The sequence below is a fragment of the Sminthopsis crassicaudata genome, chromosome 2 (assembly GCF_048593235.1).
Source record: "Sminthopsis crassicaudata isolate SCR6 chromosome 2, ASM4859323v1, whole genome shotgun sequence".
NCBI classification, from domain to species: Eukaryota; Metazoa; Chordata; class Mammalia; order Dasyuromorphia; family Dasyuridae; genus Sminthopsis; species Sminthopsis crassicaudata.
The window spans coordinates 301677717-301694590 of NC_133618.1; the positions used below are offsets into that span (position 1 = coordinate 301677717).

Sequence of the window (16874 nt, forward strand, 5' to 3'; positions counted from 1 at the left end):
ATGTCCAAACAGTTATTTTGCTGTACAAAAAGAATTGGACTTTGAAATAGTGTACAATTAGCCTGTGAAGGAAATCAAAAATGCAGGCAGACAAAAATAGAGGGATTGGAATTCTATGTAGTGGTTCATAGTCATCTCCCAGAGTTCTTTCACTGGGTGTAGCTAGTTTTATTCATTACTGCTCTATTGAAACTGATTTGGTTCATGACATTGTTGAAGATGGCCACGTCCATCAGAATTGATCAGCATATAGTATTGTTGTTAAAGTATATAATGATCTCCTGGTCCTGCTCATTTCACTCAGCATCAGTTCATGTAAGTCTCTCCAGGTCTTTCTGAAATCATCCTGCTGGTCATTTCTTGCAGAACAATAATATTCCATAACATTCATACCACAATTTATTCAGCCATTCTCCAATTGATGGGTATCCACTCACTTTCCAGTTTCTGGCCACTACAAAGAGGGCTGCCACAAAATTGTTGCACATACAGGTCCCTTTCCCTTCTTTAAAATCTCTTTGGGATATAAACCCAATAGTAACACTGCTAGATCAGAGGGTATGCATAGTTTGATAACTTTTTGAGCATAGTTCCAAATCATTCTCCAGAATGGCTGGATGTATTCATAACTCCACCAACAATGTATCAGTGTCCCAATTTTCCCACATCCCCTCCAATATTCTGCATTATCTTTCCCTGTCATTCCAGCCAATCTGACAGGTGTGTAGTGTTATCTCACAGTTATCTTAATCTGCATTTCTCTGAATAATAATGACTTGGAACATCTTTTCATATGGCTAGAAATAGTTTCAGTTTTTTCATTTGAGAATTGTCTGTTCATATCTTTTGAACATTTATCAATTGGAGAATAGCTTGATTTCTTATTAATTAGAGTCAATTCTCTATATATTTTGGAAATGAGGCTTTTATCAGAATTTTTGACTGTAAAAATGTTTTCCCAGTTTATTCCTTCCCTTCTAATCTTGTCTGCATTAGTTTTGTTTGTACAAAAACTTTTCAATTTGATATAATGAAAATTTTTTATTTTGTGATCAATAATGATCTCTAGTTCTTCTTTGGTCATAAATTCCTTCCTCTTCCACAGGTCTGAGAGGTAAACTATCCTATGTTCTTCTAATTTATTTATAATCTCATTCTTTATGCCTAAGTCATGAACCCATTTTGATCTTATCTTGGTGTACGGTGTTAAGTGTGGGTCAATGCCTAGTTTCTGCCATATTAATTTCCAATTTTCCCAGCATGGGCTAATTATATTTATGACACCTTACAGGGCTGTGAGAACCCAAAATAATAACAAATATAATGTACTTAGAAATATTTAATACTATCCAAATGGAATGATTATTGAGAAAGTAACTGTATTGATTATCTATATTAGGACTTCTAGAAAAAAAAAAGAAAGAAAAGATAATTGAATTTGAATTGCAAGTTATTGAATGGAGAGACAGGAAAGTTCAGGTTCCACCTTTGCTACTAAGCAGTTTTCCCCTTTTTCTACCTTGGACTACACATATACCTGGTCCTCCATTTTCCCATCTGTAAAATATAAGAATTTGGATTGTATCCTAAAATCTATTTCAGCTCTAATATTTTGAGATTCTATAAATAAAAAGAAGTGTCTCATTTTCGTAACTTTGAAACTTTCTTCCCCATTCCAAGGCTATGAACATTTAATTGGCATGTCTTTAGCTCAACTTTTCCCCAAATTTACAGTATTGCCTGACTTTAGAAAGAGAAAGTGGGTAGAAATCAAAAACTTGGGAGGAACTGGATATGGTACAGTATTTCTAGTCTCACTGAGAATTTTGTTCAGTCTAATTGTTTTATATGTATAAATATACACGCATCGTCTAAGCCTCTGGGTGCAGTTCAAACAAACAAAATCAGACTGTAGACTACTGGGGCAGTATCAATGGACAATTGTCCCTCCTCTTGGACAGTAATCTAACCATCTGTGTTATGCAGTCTGCTTTCAGTTCCCAACAACCTAGTTCCCCCTAGACAGTTCTGTTTGTTCATCTGGATAATATGACTCCCCGCCTGGCAGGGGAGCACTCTTTTATAAACCCCAGTGTTGGGACTAGAGCTTGACATACAGCAAGTAGAGTTTTGTTCCAAATCAAGTATTCATTTACACACAATTTTATCCTTATTCATCTGGGAGACATTTTCAAAAGGCTGTGTGAGTGAATGGGGTGTGTGTGTTGGGGGCAGGGGGAGAGAGAGGGGGGAGAGAAAGAATATGCATATTAATCTGTTCCAAGAATTCTGAAAGAAAAATTAAGTCCTTTCCAGATAGCTTGACTTAAAATAAATAAATAAATAATAAGACAATTCATTCTATGTAACCAAAAAATTGTCAAAAAAAAAAAAAAAAAAAAAAAAAAAAAGAGATGGAGTTGGGGAAGGTAGTTCAGACTCAAATTCTCTGTAGAGTTTGATATAAAGCAAATATTTGTAATTTGATAATATAAAAGAAATAGCAACTAGAGATGAAGACAACGTAAAACTGTTATGCTGTATTCATCATTTTCAATATCACAATTCTTCATCTATGGACCATAAGATTTTTTGAGAGGCAATTGTTCAGGTTTTAAGGTTTGTTTTTGGTTTTTGGTTTTTGGTTTTTGGTTTCCTTTTTTTATAATGCTCCTGAAAGAATTAATCAGAGTATGGTGGTGTTAAAGGATTTAAAAAATTTTTTTTTCAAACTTACCTTTGGAAAGAGACAATCTATCCCAGATGAGAAAAGGAAGGTGGGAAAGAGGGGTGTGTGTGTGCGTGTGTGCGCACGCGCGCGCACATGTATAGCTAGGCAGTGGCCTGTTAAGTGATAACTCAGAGTCAAATTAGGAAGTAGGAATCAGGGGGAAAAGGCTGAGATTTTCTAATTAAACATTGATCATTTACTGATGGATTAAATTTAGGAAATTGATTCCTAAATTAAGCTGAAGAAATGCATTGGTAACTTAAAGCCATCTTTTAAAGCAAGCAAAGTTCTGAGTAAGTTTCATTTGGATCTCAGACTGCAAACTCTATTGATAAAGAACATGAACATTTTAATAGTTTGTCGGTGTGTTATTCTATCATTGCCGTGAATGTTTATATAGATAGGATTCAAGTGTCAGAAACAAGATGAACTTTCAGTTCTCTTCCAATTCTAGGACTTAATGACATTAAGTACAAAATAAGCATTTTATTGAAAACGGACTTATCTTGTACTGAGTATTTAGCATATAATAGTTTATATAGAAAATATTATGAAAGGGAATTCAGAATCTTGCTTTTATACACAAAGCATTATTGTACAATCTTTTTAAATGAGTTTTTTTCAAAATTTTTCACTGTGTTCTCTCAGCCACACAACAATAACAAACTGCAACAAATGTCTCAAGTCTTATTTCATTCTCTGTTACCATTTTATAAGATTAAATATACTAATCTGACACGGTTCATTCTCTTCTTTCAATGCCTGTAGCAATCACTTGACATTGAGCTCATAATTATCTATAATATTATTTATTCAGTTTATATAGATGAACTATTTTCAACAAGAATATAAATCTTTTGAAGGCAAGGGACTATCCTAAACTCTTTTGTATACTCAGAGTATACAAACTATAGTAAGTTTTCGTACTTGTCACTGATATGAATACAGATAATTTATTCAATAAATATTATTGAGTGCTGATTATGAGAATAATTGTGGAACTGTGGGCAGTATAAACATTTAAAACAATGTTCTCTTAATTGCCAAAAGTAATATTTTTCCTCTCAATATTTAGCTGTCTTGACTTTTTGTAGAATGTAATACTAATAAATAATAACTTGCCATTTACATAGCACCTACTATGTGCCAGGTAGTATGTAAATACTTCACCAATATTATCTTACATGATCTTCAAAACAACTTTAGGAAGTAGGTGCTGCTGTTATCTCCATTTGATAGATGAAAAAACTGAGGCAAGAGAATTAAAGAGACATGCTCAAGATAACACAACTAATTAGTATCTGATTCCAGAATTAAACTCAGTAATTTCTGACAGGGGAGCAGCAGTTTATCCATTGTGCCCCCTAAATGTCTCCTACTGCATCTGACACTGTTGATTTTATTGTTCTCTTCTCCTGTTTAATCCCCCTTCTTTTTGTTTGTTTTGTTTTGCTCTTTCCTTCTTTGGATCCCCTTATCTTTTAGTTCAACTCCCATGAATCTGCACTTTGGGGTATGCATTCAGTGTTATGGGGCAAGATGGCAACCGTTGGTGACTTAGGGAAGGAGACCAAGAAATAGTGAGAACATTCTAGAATTCCATCCACATATTTGAAACCGTTTAGAGGTGACGCAGGGCACAGGAGGCCAGGAAGGAGCTGCAGAAGCTGAGCCAAGGTGGAGACCACGTGTACTCCATTATGTTCCTGTTCCCTAGTGAAAGCCACCAAAAGCCAGGCAGGGCGGGAGCTTCCAAGGCTAAAATGGGCAAGGTTATTGGTGGGAAAGCCCCAGTCAGTTATAAGCCAGCGCCTCCGCCCCCTAAATACCACTTCTCTAAGATCAAGGCCAGTGAAAGTGAGGAGATCCGACAGTTTCGGAGGCAGTTTGTGAAGTTGTCGGGAGATAAAATGGAAGTCAGCTCCTTTGAGCTCCTGGACATCTTGAACAAAGCTGTGAAACGCCGGCCTGACTTCAAGTCATTAGATTTGGGATTGCACAACTGTCGGATGATGGTGGCCGCCATGGACAGCGATGCCACTGGGAAAATTGGCTTTGAAGAGTTTAAGTATCTTTGGGACAACCTAAAGAAATGGCTGGTGATCTACAAGGATCGTGCCCAGGACCAAGCCCGAGTCATCCGAGGCCAGGATCTTCCCAAGGTCTTAGGAGCTGCTGGCTTCCAGCTCATCCCAGATCTCTATCAGGTGATCACTAATCGCTATGCTGATGAAGATGGGAATTTGGAATTTGAAAGCTTTATCAGCTGCCTGGTGCGCCTTGATGCCATGTTCCGAGCTTTCAAGTCTCTGGAAAAAGATGACAGAGAGGAAATCCACGTGTACCTCCACGAGTGGCTGCAGCTGACCATGTACATCTAAGTCCAACGTGTCTGTCCAAGTGACTGGTCATCACCCCCACCCCCAACCAGGAGAGTGATTGCCAGGGAGTTTCCCCCCTCAACACTCTGTAGTTCTTGTTGATCCCGTTGTCAAAACCCTCTGACACAGGTACCACTAAGAAGCCCCTGATCCCACCTCAGCTCCAACCCCATCCTCCCAGTTCTGGAAAGGGCCAATCACATGTTGTCCCCCACACTTCCTAGCACCTTGGAAATACTCATTTTGATATGTTTGTGCTGCCTCCCCAGCACTCCTGTAAGCACATCAAATGCTCTAACATGCCAGCCACATGCTTCCAGGCATCTTGGAAATACTCATACACTAATATGCTGCCCACCAGGATCCCTATAAATGTTTCATACTATAACATGCTTCAACTGCTAGTCACCTGCTTTTAAACAAGTCAGGCAAAGTTCCACATGCTGCTCCCACAGGACCATTCTGGATCTTGTGCCTTCTTCCATTCTCTACATGCTTCAGGTTTCCTTTTTTCTTCTCTCTGGAGGCCCTGGAATCAAAGAACCATGCTTCACTAGATAAATGAGTCCAAAAGAAAGGAAGGAAAGAAGGAAGTTAAGGAGGGAGAGGAGGGAGGGAGGGAGGAAGAACTAAAAAATAAAATGATTTTAAACATAGTTTAAAAAAAAGCAATGTCTATGAAAAATACAATGAACCCCATTGCATCATTAAAAGTAAATGCTATCATATTTTCATCTCAGAGCTCCCCATCCCCTAAATCTATGAAGAAGGAGTTCTGCTTTTAGGTGGTCATGAATCCATAAAAATAGGGGGCAATTGGCCTCTGCATTACCTGCTTCCATATTGGTGAAAAATGAGGTGATTAGGGACAATGACAGCCTGAGGTAAATCTTTCATCATCCATTCTACTTTTCTTTTCAGTGTCTTTCTCTCTCTTATAAGTACACTCCCTCCCTTGGTGCCCGGAATTCCCTTCTTCAATTTTTCTTCATACATCTTTATACCAAATAAAACTTCAGAACCTTCCTTTCAACTTCCTCTCATAAAAAGGCTCGGATTCCCTGCCCTGGTACTGTTACCTTAGAAAGCTAAAACTAATACACAACATTATGTTAGTGACTGATGATAGATTTATTTGTTGCTTCCAAACACAACCTATTTTTGTTTTTTACAAAGATCTAACACACAAAAGCCTAAGATCCAAAACATCACTGTAGGAATTACAGGTCATTCAAAATGCCAATGGGAGTCATACTTTGGAACAGGTTAAGTTTTCCCTATTACTCTGAGAGTATCACTTAGATGATAGATTTCCTGACTATAAGTGAAATTGTTCATAACCTATTAATGACCAGTGCTGACTTGGTAGTATCCAACTATAACTATAGGGATTCTACTGACATTTTTAATAAACATAATCCATTCTCAGGAAGGTGTTTGTTGCTTGTTTTAAATTGTTAGATTTTTCTCCTTTTCTATACATAGAAGGATAATTAATTTCTTTTCTTAGGAGCTAGTGCCCTGGTTTACTATGAGACTTCAGATATTTCATAGGATACAATTTAGCAAGATGCATCTCTCATTTCCTGATATTTGGAAAAATACTGAGTATCTTTCAAAGATGCATCTTTTATGAACACATACTTGTAAGCACTGATCACTGAATAGTTCACAAATGTTGATGAAGACAAATAAGTAACTTTTCCATCATACTGCTATTACTATTTCTACCATGATTTCATCAGTAAAGGGTATGTTTTGTATGAAATTCTTTCCAATGATGCTTATCACCTGTAACTTATGTTGGATCTAGGGTCTTTTAACCTTGTGTCCCCTGAACTCCAAGGAATCTATGGATAAGCTTCACTGGATCCATGAACTGGGATGAGAGGGAAAAAAAATACACACACACACAAACATATATGTATATAATATATGTATATATGTCTATACACACAGAATGGTTTATTTTCACTGTGTTAACTGAAATTTATGAACAAAAAATTATTTCTAAGAAGTCCATAGACTTTACCATATGACTCAAAATGTTAAGAATTAGCTATTGTATTAGAAGTTAAATGTCTTGACTGTGGTCACATACCTGCCTTACAGGCAAGATTTGAATAAAGGTCTTTCTGATTTCAAGTGTACCTTCTATTCATTATTGTTAATATAGGAAGATAATTTACATAATATGGCTAGAAAGGTGGGAAGGAACTTTTCTGTATCTTTGCTAAATGAAGCTTTTGGATTTTGATTAACAAAAAAAAGAGTATTATATGGTTTTGAGAAAACTAGTTAAGAAAGCATCAGAGAACCAAAGTTTGGCTCTTAGCTCTGCTGTTTACTATTTGCATGACTTTGAAATAGTCACAGTCTCTTAAAGTTTCTCTGCCTCTGTCATTCTGTCTATCTCTGTTTCCCTCACTCTCTGGTTTAGATGTCCTCTTAAGTCTTTTCCAGTTTCAAATATAGGAACCTATGAACCAAATTTTCTAATGGTATGAAAAAAGGAAGGCAAAAAAAGTTTCAAGGGATTGAACCCAGTATTAGTTGTGAACAAACCCAAGAGCAGCCATTAGAACAGGGTCACTCCTCTTTGTGTATAAGTCATTGATTTAATCAGTTGATTCTTAATGTTATTAAATCTTACACCTGCCAGTCACTAAAACAGTCTTTACCATAAAATTGGAATTTCTTCAAGTGGAAGGAACATGTAAGTACACATATGGAATTATACAAAATGTATTTTTAAATACAAAAATTATGTTATAATTTTCTGAATGTCCTCAGATTAATAGCTATGGGAAATATTATTTACCAGCAGCTATCTAAACACACTTAAGAAATATTATCAATTAAATAGCAAATTTTGTATATGGAGGAAAATAAAATGTATAAAATATTTACAGAGCACAAACAAGTGGAAATGTTTATAGAGAAAATAATGTGTAAGTTGGGGAACATAGAAAATGAGTCCAACCATGCTTTAGAAAAATATGCATATAAATTAAAGCTGTAAATATATAGACTGCATCACTCCTTCATTTATTAATGCAGATATTTGCACTAAATGCTACAGATATCTCCCTTTTCTTCAATGTATTCATAAGGTATTTGGGAGGATGTCTGATGGAGAAAGCAAGATTTGATTCATATTTGAGAATTCAGAAAAAAAAAGGAATTTTTGAATTAAGAATTTTGGTGTACTTTGGTATCTTTTAAAATTATACTTCAGTGTATTCAAGTACAAGAAAGGTGAATAAACTTGAACATATTTTCCATTAAAAAATATGAAGTTAAAAATACTGGAGTTGAGAGCACTTGTAGCTGGGGGAAATGAAGAAGAGCTTTATTAGGAATTAATGTATGCATTCAGCTTTGAAGGGATAAATGAATTTTAAGAGGTGTACAAAAGGAAGGAATGCACTCTACTCAGGGGTGGAGGCAGTTTATGCAAGGACACAAAAAATGAGAAATGTCCTTTGTGAAGAACAGCAAGAAGGGGAATTTGACTGGAATGCCAAACTCAGAAAGAGGAATAATGTATAGTAAGCTTGGAAAGGTAACTTGGAAGAGGATTGTGAAACACTTTAAAAGCCATATTGCAGAGTTGATATTTATTGTATGTTAGGGACTCACTGTAGCTTCCTAAACAGAAAAGTGAAAAGGACACACATTGTACTTTAGGAATTTCACTTTCGTAATTGTATGAAGGATTGGAGTCAGAAGAAACTTGAGAAAGCATGAATGGTCAGCTGTGCCACAGCTGCCCTCACATAGTGGAATGAGAAAGAAACCATGGTTATAGAAATATTTCTTATATTGATATTCTTTATAAAAATGACTACAACCTGGGAAAGTTAGTGATTCATTTGCAATTGGCTATTTTTCCCCCTGAGATAATTGGGGTTATGTGACTTGTCCAAGATCACACAGAAGTATTAAGTGTCTGAGGTTAGATTTGAACTCAGGTCCTCCTGACTTCAGGGTTAGAGCTCTATCCACTGAGCCACCTAGTTGCCACTATTAGTTACATTTGAACATTATATGTTTATTGAGTTTTAGTAGTTTCTGTATTCTGTTGAAAAATGAATTGTAGAAGCATGAAGAGAATAGAATAAGGGATTTTAAATCCATTATATTGGTAGTCATAATGATTAGGCTGACATTTTTTAGGTCAAGGCCTTTTAATTCAGTGGGAGTCCTTCAGCTTTTAGTGTTGAGACATTTAACCTACTACAATTCAGAGGTCATCATTGCTTAGATGTGAAGAAATTAGGATGCTAAAGATAAGGCTTTAACAATGTGATGGACTGTTATTTGATGGATTTTTTTTTTCCGTTGAAATATCTTAGGCATAAAAATTGAATTTGCATCATTTGTGTATGGGGAGAGGGGTGAGTAAAGAACCTCAGTCCACCTACTCCATATTTTCATTTTCAGTTGATAATAGCAATAACAATCTCAGTGTAGAGCATTTCATGGAAATTAATGACTGGCTGGAGTTAATGGACCAAAGTGCAACTCCTCCCAGGTGATCATTAATCTGTAGGAAAGGCCCAGCACTGCAATTGCAAATGCTTAAATAAAATAAGCACCCTGAAGAAGGTGAGGAGGAGATCTCTGCCTTGGCTTGTAGTCACATCGGACAAACACCAGTGTCGATTCATGAATAAATCTCTTGAGAAGCAAATCATTTGTTCTATTTCCTAAACCATCGTGCAGCATTTACAACTTTTTCAAGTGCCAATGGGAGGCTGTATTTCTTCAAAATTTACCATAAGGAAGATCTTAAAGCTCTGTTTTGCAAGAGACTAAGAAAAGAACACTTTGCATTGTAAAGAACTAATGAAAATTAGCCTTCAACAAACCTTTAATTCAAATCCACATCAGGTTTAAAATGTACCTATTATTTCATTACTTAACATTTGCAACACCATGGTCAAAATTTTCATACTCTTTTTAATAAAACTATCATATCCTTTCTTTACCCATATAAACATAAAAAGCTTCAAATTTAAATGACCAGAATATATCAATCTATAAAGAGACAATGTAAAGGAGTAGAGATAGAATCAAAAAGATCTGAATTCAGATTTAACCTTTTTAATAATTTGAACCTAGGCAAACAGCCCTTTGCTGCGTGCCTCAATTTACTACTTAGGAATTAGCTGTTAAGGTATAAATGAAGTCAGCCTGAAGTTTCTAAACATAAACTCATAGATCTTAAATGTAATTATATTCATCTGAACGACTTTATTAACTCTCATCATCATCTTCTAGCTATAGCTCAAGAACAAAATAGTAGTTTTTAGAGGAATGCCTTTTCCTTACCCATTATTTTTATCTATTGTCTAAAACCAGAATATTGTAGAGATAATCCTGGCTTGGGAGACAAAGGCTCTAGATTTAAATCTTAATTCTGTACTTGCTACCTATGTGATGCCAATTTACCCCCCTTAGACCTCAGTTTTCTCATTTCTAAAATGTAAGCATTATAGCAGATAACCTTTAAGGTCTCTTCAAGTTCTTACATAATATAATTCTTGTTGCTAGATCACTTTGCCTTTCTACATCGTGTTCCAGCCAGATTGTCTATCTCTTCGTTTTTTGCATATGACCCTACATTGAATATCTCCCTATACTGAATCTTCTTATGCTTGGAATGCTCTCTACACATATTGTCTTTCAGATTTTTTTTTTTTTTCTCTAAGACTCAGCTACAACATCAGTTTCAATAAGAAGTCTTTTATAATTCTGCCTGATACTAGCATCTTCTACCCCATTACTATTTACCAATGTATATATTTATTTATATTTTGTGTAACAGAGGATTAGGCAATGGAACCCAGCCCCTCTATGAATAAGTATTAAATTTGACCTGTAGTATTTCATGATTGTTTCAAGGCCATTTAACAGGTAAAGACAAGCTTTTCATGAAGCTTTTCTGCCAGAACTGAACATACAAAAAATCCCAAATGATTCAATCTTGTTCTTTTTCCTGCCTGACTGCTTTTAAGAGAAGAGGGAAGGACTATTGTAAGCTTTTGGAAGGGAAAAGAGACTTAGCTCCAGTGACCTATTCTTTCTCCCTTTGATAACATGCAACTATCAGCATATGGCCCTGGTTTTGCTTCTGTCCCTGTATGTCTATTCTTTTTCAACTTAGATGAAGGAGTATTGGTGATAGAATGGACTAGGCTACATCTCTGTCAGCTTCTAAAGGTCAGAAGAACAAGATGACAAATGTCCAGGACAGGCAGACATGTAATAATTTGCTGGCAGTCAAGTTTCTTAAAGTGAAACAAGCACTCAGGGAGCTGTTTGACCCAGAACAGCAGTGTATTGAACACACCAGAGAGAGAACAACTTGTCCATCAGTTGTGCTGCATTATAAAATGAACTTAGTAAAATAAATACTTTTTTAGAAACTGTTTTAAGTTGGAATCCTCTTTTCCCAGCGACTAAGGTGATAAGAGCTGGGGGTGAGGGTGGGGCTGAGAGTAGGAGTTGAAATGCTATTATCTTCAATAAGTATTCCTTTGTAAAACCTAATTGATGTTAATGGCTCAATAATGCTGAGTTACTAGGCTCAAAAAGTTATCAAACTGTGCATACTCTTTGATCCATCAGTGTTTCTAAGAGGCTTGTATCCAAAAGAGATATTAAAGGAGGGAAAGGGACCCACATGTACAAAAATGTGGCAGCCCTTGTTATAGTGGCTAAAAATTGGAAACTGAATGGATGCTCATCAGTTGGAAAATGGCTGAATAAGTTATGGTAGATGAATGTTATAGAATATTATTGTTCTGTAAGAAATGACCAGCAGGATGATTTCAGAGAGGCCTGGAGAGACTTACATGAACTGATGTTAAGTGAAGTGAGTAGAAACAGGATATCATTATTACATGGCAACAACAAGATTATACCGTGATCAGTTCTGCTGGACATGGCTCTCTTCAACAATGAGATGATTCAAACTAGTTCCAATTGTTCAGTGATAAAGAGAGCTATCTACACCCAGAGAAAGGACTGTAAGGACCACAACATAGCATTTTAGCTCTTTCTGTTATTTGCTTACATTTTGTTTTCTTTGTCAATTTTTTTTCCCTTCTTGATCCAATTTTTCTTGTGCAGCAAGACAACTGTATAAATATGCATCCATATATTGGATTTAACATATATTTTCACATATTTAATATGTATTGGATTACCTGCCATCTAGAGGAGGGGGTTAGGGGAAGGAGAGAAAAAATTGGAACACAAGATTTTGCAAGGGTGAATGTTGAAAAATTACCTATGCATGTTTTGTAAATAAAAAGCTTTAATAATAATAATAATAATAATAATGATAATAAGTTACCAATCATGGTGTTGATACTGAGGAATACATGCTGGAACTAGAGGTCAAACCAATAGAATGAATATACCCTTCAACCTCTCAATGATTGTTGCTTATGCTTAGTTTTTGAAGAGGACCAATGACATAACAGAACGTTGATGCCTTGTGCATTAATTGGATATAAGTGATGCAGAGTTACACAGTCATTAGCATCTCACTTTGCTCCTAAGTTACTGAAGTCCAGCAACAAGACAAAAGTCTAATCAACTGGCGATGACCCACTGTGCAGTGGATGACCCTGGCATCTATCATGTCTGACCAGGCTCTAAGTTTCCTGAAGTACCTGCATCTTGAGGTCCATCAATGATCCTCAGTTAAGTCCATTTGCTAATGTTGAGCTATTATGTATTAGTAAATACCTTGAAAGAATTCAGGCTCAGACAGTTTCCAACCCAAACAAAGTTATTTTAATGAGATTTTGGTACTCAGTGGGTGGGCCAAGCTCCCTAAAAGAGTCAGCAACCCAACAAAGGGAAGACAAAGATTTCGATAAAGTAAATAGTGCTGCTTATATCACAAGTTATGCAAATTTTGAGGTTATAGAAGTTTGCATAATGGGAAAGTTTTAAAGCCTTGGTGAAGCTGTGCTTATGGTTTCCCAAAATGCATACAGAAAAGCCCACTTAGGATGGTATTAATGAATGGTAATGGTATTATAATTAGCATAAGTTCATGCAAGGACAGCTAAGAAGGGGAATTGCACAGGTGCCATGTCAGTGGGGGGGGGGGGAGGGAAGTTTATTGAGGTTTGCAGTAGTCCAATGTCCTGTTCTGTATCCTATTGGTGCTACTTATTGGCTGACTTCTGGATTATGTTTTGTGGTAACTATCATCTGTTAAAGTGGTGATGTGGTTATAGACTATGTGGCCTGCTTATTGTTCTGGTGAGACCCATGATTAATGATTTCTGTGGGGCTCAGTTATGGGGCAGGTTTAGGCTGAAGTGCTGGCAACAGCAATCAGTATCTGATCACTAAGATGGTTTTTCCAGGGCTTAGCTGCTATGCACACCACAGCTTCTTGGAGTCACAGATGAGAATTTGACACCAAAAGTAGATGAGCAGTTCCAATAAGGGTTTGGCAAGCCCTCACACCGGAGGGACTGGCCCACCCTGAGTACTTCATATACCTCAGTACAACCTCAGCAACACCTTCAAATCAAAGCAGGATATAAAACCTTGCTATGGGAAATTAACTTATTAGTGAATATGGGTAGGGAAACTTAAATCCAGAGCCTCACTATATTTGTTTATACTTATATCCTTATACCTTCACTGTTGGACTATAAGCACTCTGAGGCCGGTGATTCCTCTTTTCTTTTTTTTCTTTTTATCCCTTAACATCTAGCACTTTATCTAGTTTTATCTAGCATTTATCTTTAACATGGTAGTTATTGTAAGTATTTAATAAATAGTTGTTGATTGAATGAATGATACTAATTATATAATCTTAAAACATGTTTGAGTATTTTAAAAAATAATAAAAAAAATTGAAATAGTTGTTTTGTTTTCCTGTGGCAGAGGGGAAGTGAATGTTTTTACAAGAAGACTTTTTATTCAAATAATACTCCATTTCATTTTAAGCAGAATTTCAGCATACTGGCTGACAAACACTAGATTCTCTCTCTCTCTCTCTCTCTCTCTCTCTCTCTCTCTCTCTCTCTCTCTCTCTCTCTCTCTCTCTCTCTCTCTTTTTTTGCTGAGGCAATTGGGATTAAGTGACTTACCTAGGGTCACACAGATAGGAAGTGTTAAGTGTCTGCAATTTAAACTCAGGTCCTTCTAACTTCAAGGTTGATGCTCTATCTATTGCACTACCTAGCTGCCCCAAATATTAGATTCTTAATAAGTGTTAGTTACATTATTTCTTGAAGATTCCTTGGTTTCTAAGAACACATATCCCCCTACTTAGCTTTAAAAGGACTTTGGTTTTCAAATCTGCATTAAAATCATAAAATATTAAAGCAAAAAAGAATTATGGAGGTTCAACAGCCTTTTTATATTGACAACCTTCTCAGAGAAATCTAAAGCCTAGAGAAGCCGTAGGTACAAAGTCAACACAGCTAAGGTCAGAATGGTGTTTTTGAAACTACACTCTCCTGATTCTAAATCCACTTTTTTTTTTTTTTTTTTTTTCCAGTATACCATACTCCCTCTCTAAATACAAATCACTTTACTTGCCTCCACCAAAAATTTTATTCATCTGGACAATTTGTTTAGGTACGATTGTTAAACTCTCATATGTGAATAGTTAGGAGACAGCTGAGACTCAAACCAGATGACTTAGGGAATAAAATATGAATATTATACTTAAACTTGTACCAAGGATATGCAATTTTGGTAATATTGTTCATAGTAGGTAGAAAATAGAAGTAGAAGAATAGGAAAGGTTAGAAATGATAGAATACCTACTATGAACAATAGGTATTCTATCATTTCTAACCTTTCCTATTCTTCTACTTCTATTTTTATATCTTTTTTTGTATTTTTATTTTCTCATTCTTTTTATTCTCCCCTTTCCCTTTCTTTACCTCTTATTTTCTTCTCTTTGATACCGACATTCAGTAGCGTGTCCCATTTTTGATTAGTACTAGGACAAAGGACCTCAATTGATGCAAAATGTTATAATTTTATTTTGATGTAAAATTTTTCCTCTTTTCTAATTATTATTACTATCATTTGCCTTTTGTATGGAAGATATAAATGTGCTATATAAATTGATATAGCTTTATTCTTTAAAGTATTCTTAAATCTCAGTGCTTCTTGTATTAATTAACCTTGCTGCTGGCATTCTGCAGTAAAGAATCTGTTAACCCCCATGGAAATGAAGATATAAGTTACCAAGCCAACAGTCACAATCACTGGAAGGAGTCTGAAACTTACAAGCCTGCTTTTCACTAAATCCATTCTTTTAGTTGACTTTTCCCATCAGTTATCATGATAACCTTCCCATTCTTTCCAATGAGGAGATAATTAAGTGTTAACCCAGGTGCCTGAAGTTTAAAAAAAAAAAAATCCCATAACTTCTGGGCTGGGATTTTGATATAAAATGTGTGGGAGACCATGGAACTATTGTTCTTATCATTTCAGGATTTGGCACTTTGTAAATCCTTCTAAGCACACATTTAAAAGGTCATCTGAACTCAAAACAACTAGCAAATGCCAATCTGTGAATGTGTGTTTCCTTTTTCTTTTTCAAAGTTGTAATTATATTCCTAAGAGAGAACTGTCTTGTCCATAAGCTATGGCAGTTTCAGCATGTAAGTCAAGTGAGGTAATAAAATATTAACAAAGTTCAAAATATGCCTATCAAATAAGGTATTGAGTACATACTCAGTAAGTTATCCTCTTTGAGTGGATATTCAACCACTTTTTCCATGAAAGGATAAATATAGAAAAGTCACAATTGTTACAGAAAATATGAATGTATGTACCAAAAATAAATATACAAAACCATGAACAAATATATAAAAATATAATTTTGAAAGTAAAAATCACATAAAACATATCTTTGACATTGGAGAACACTCCCCACCCCAAGATTTATAGGGGATGGGGAATTGTTATATAGAATGATTGCAACTCCTTTTTTTTCAGATTCATTTGTCACATAATCTATATTTTTCTTAATTCTCCCCTTCAATTTTTTTGTTCATTAGCTTTTTTGGGGGAAAAAAATCATTTTCTATTCCTAAAAAAAAAAACAAAAAACAAAACATTTCTTTCCTTCTTTCTATTTATTATTTATTTTCCCTCTCCATCTATATTAGACTTCTGTTCTTTGGTTCATTGTTTACATGCTTTTTTAGCTTGGATAGTTGTCATAAGGTTAGAACTTTTAAGTCATCTAGTTTGAGATTCCTCTTCTAAATAATCAATATATTATTGCCTTAAAAATCTTACAACTTGACCTTTTTGTCTTTTTCTGTTATTTCTCATCCTTATAAGTAGAAGAAAATTTATTGCCCTTTGATTAAAAAAAAGAAGTTCCTCAAGTCCCTAACTAAATACACTAATAGCCTTTACCTTGTTCATGATTTTTTTTTGCTCATTTGCAATGAAATCTCTTGTCTATTTGCATTATTTCCTGAATTCTGAATGTGTAGACAATTTTCTTACATTATTTCTTGAATTATGTTTTTGAGATTTTTTAACTAGTCATGTTTTTCTAGTAAATTTATATAATCTTTATGAGAGTGACTCCATGTTCTATAAGATCCTATATCACACATGTAAGCATGGGGATGGTGCTTTGGGACTTGAAGGGAGACAGAATAGGCATTTCTACCTTCTTCTCCCTGCCACTCCAGCCATGAAAGATTTTAATTTCCACCAGAAAGGGAAACAAGAAATCAGGG

At 35.4% G+C, this 16874-nt stretch overlaps 1 pseudogene; it reads left to right on the plus strand.

The window, feature by feature from the left end:
• Nucleotides 1–4337: 4337 nt before the first annotated feature.
• Nucleotides 4338–6540, plus strand: LOC141556169 (calpain small subunit 1 pseudogene; annotated as a pseudogene).
• The last annotated feature ends 10334 nt before the right edge of the window (nt 6541–16874 follow it).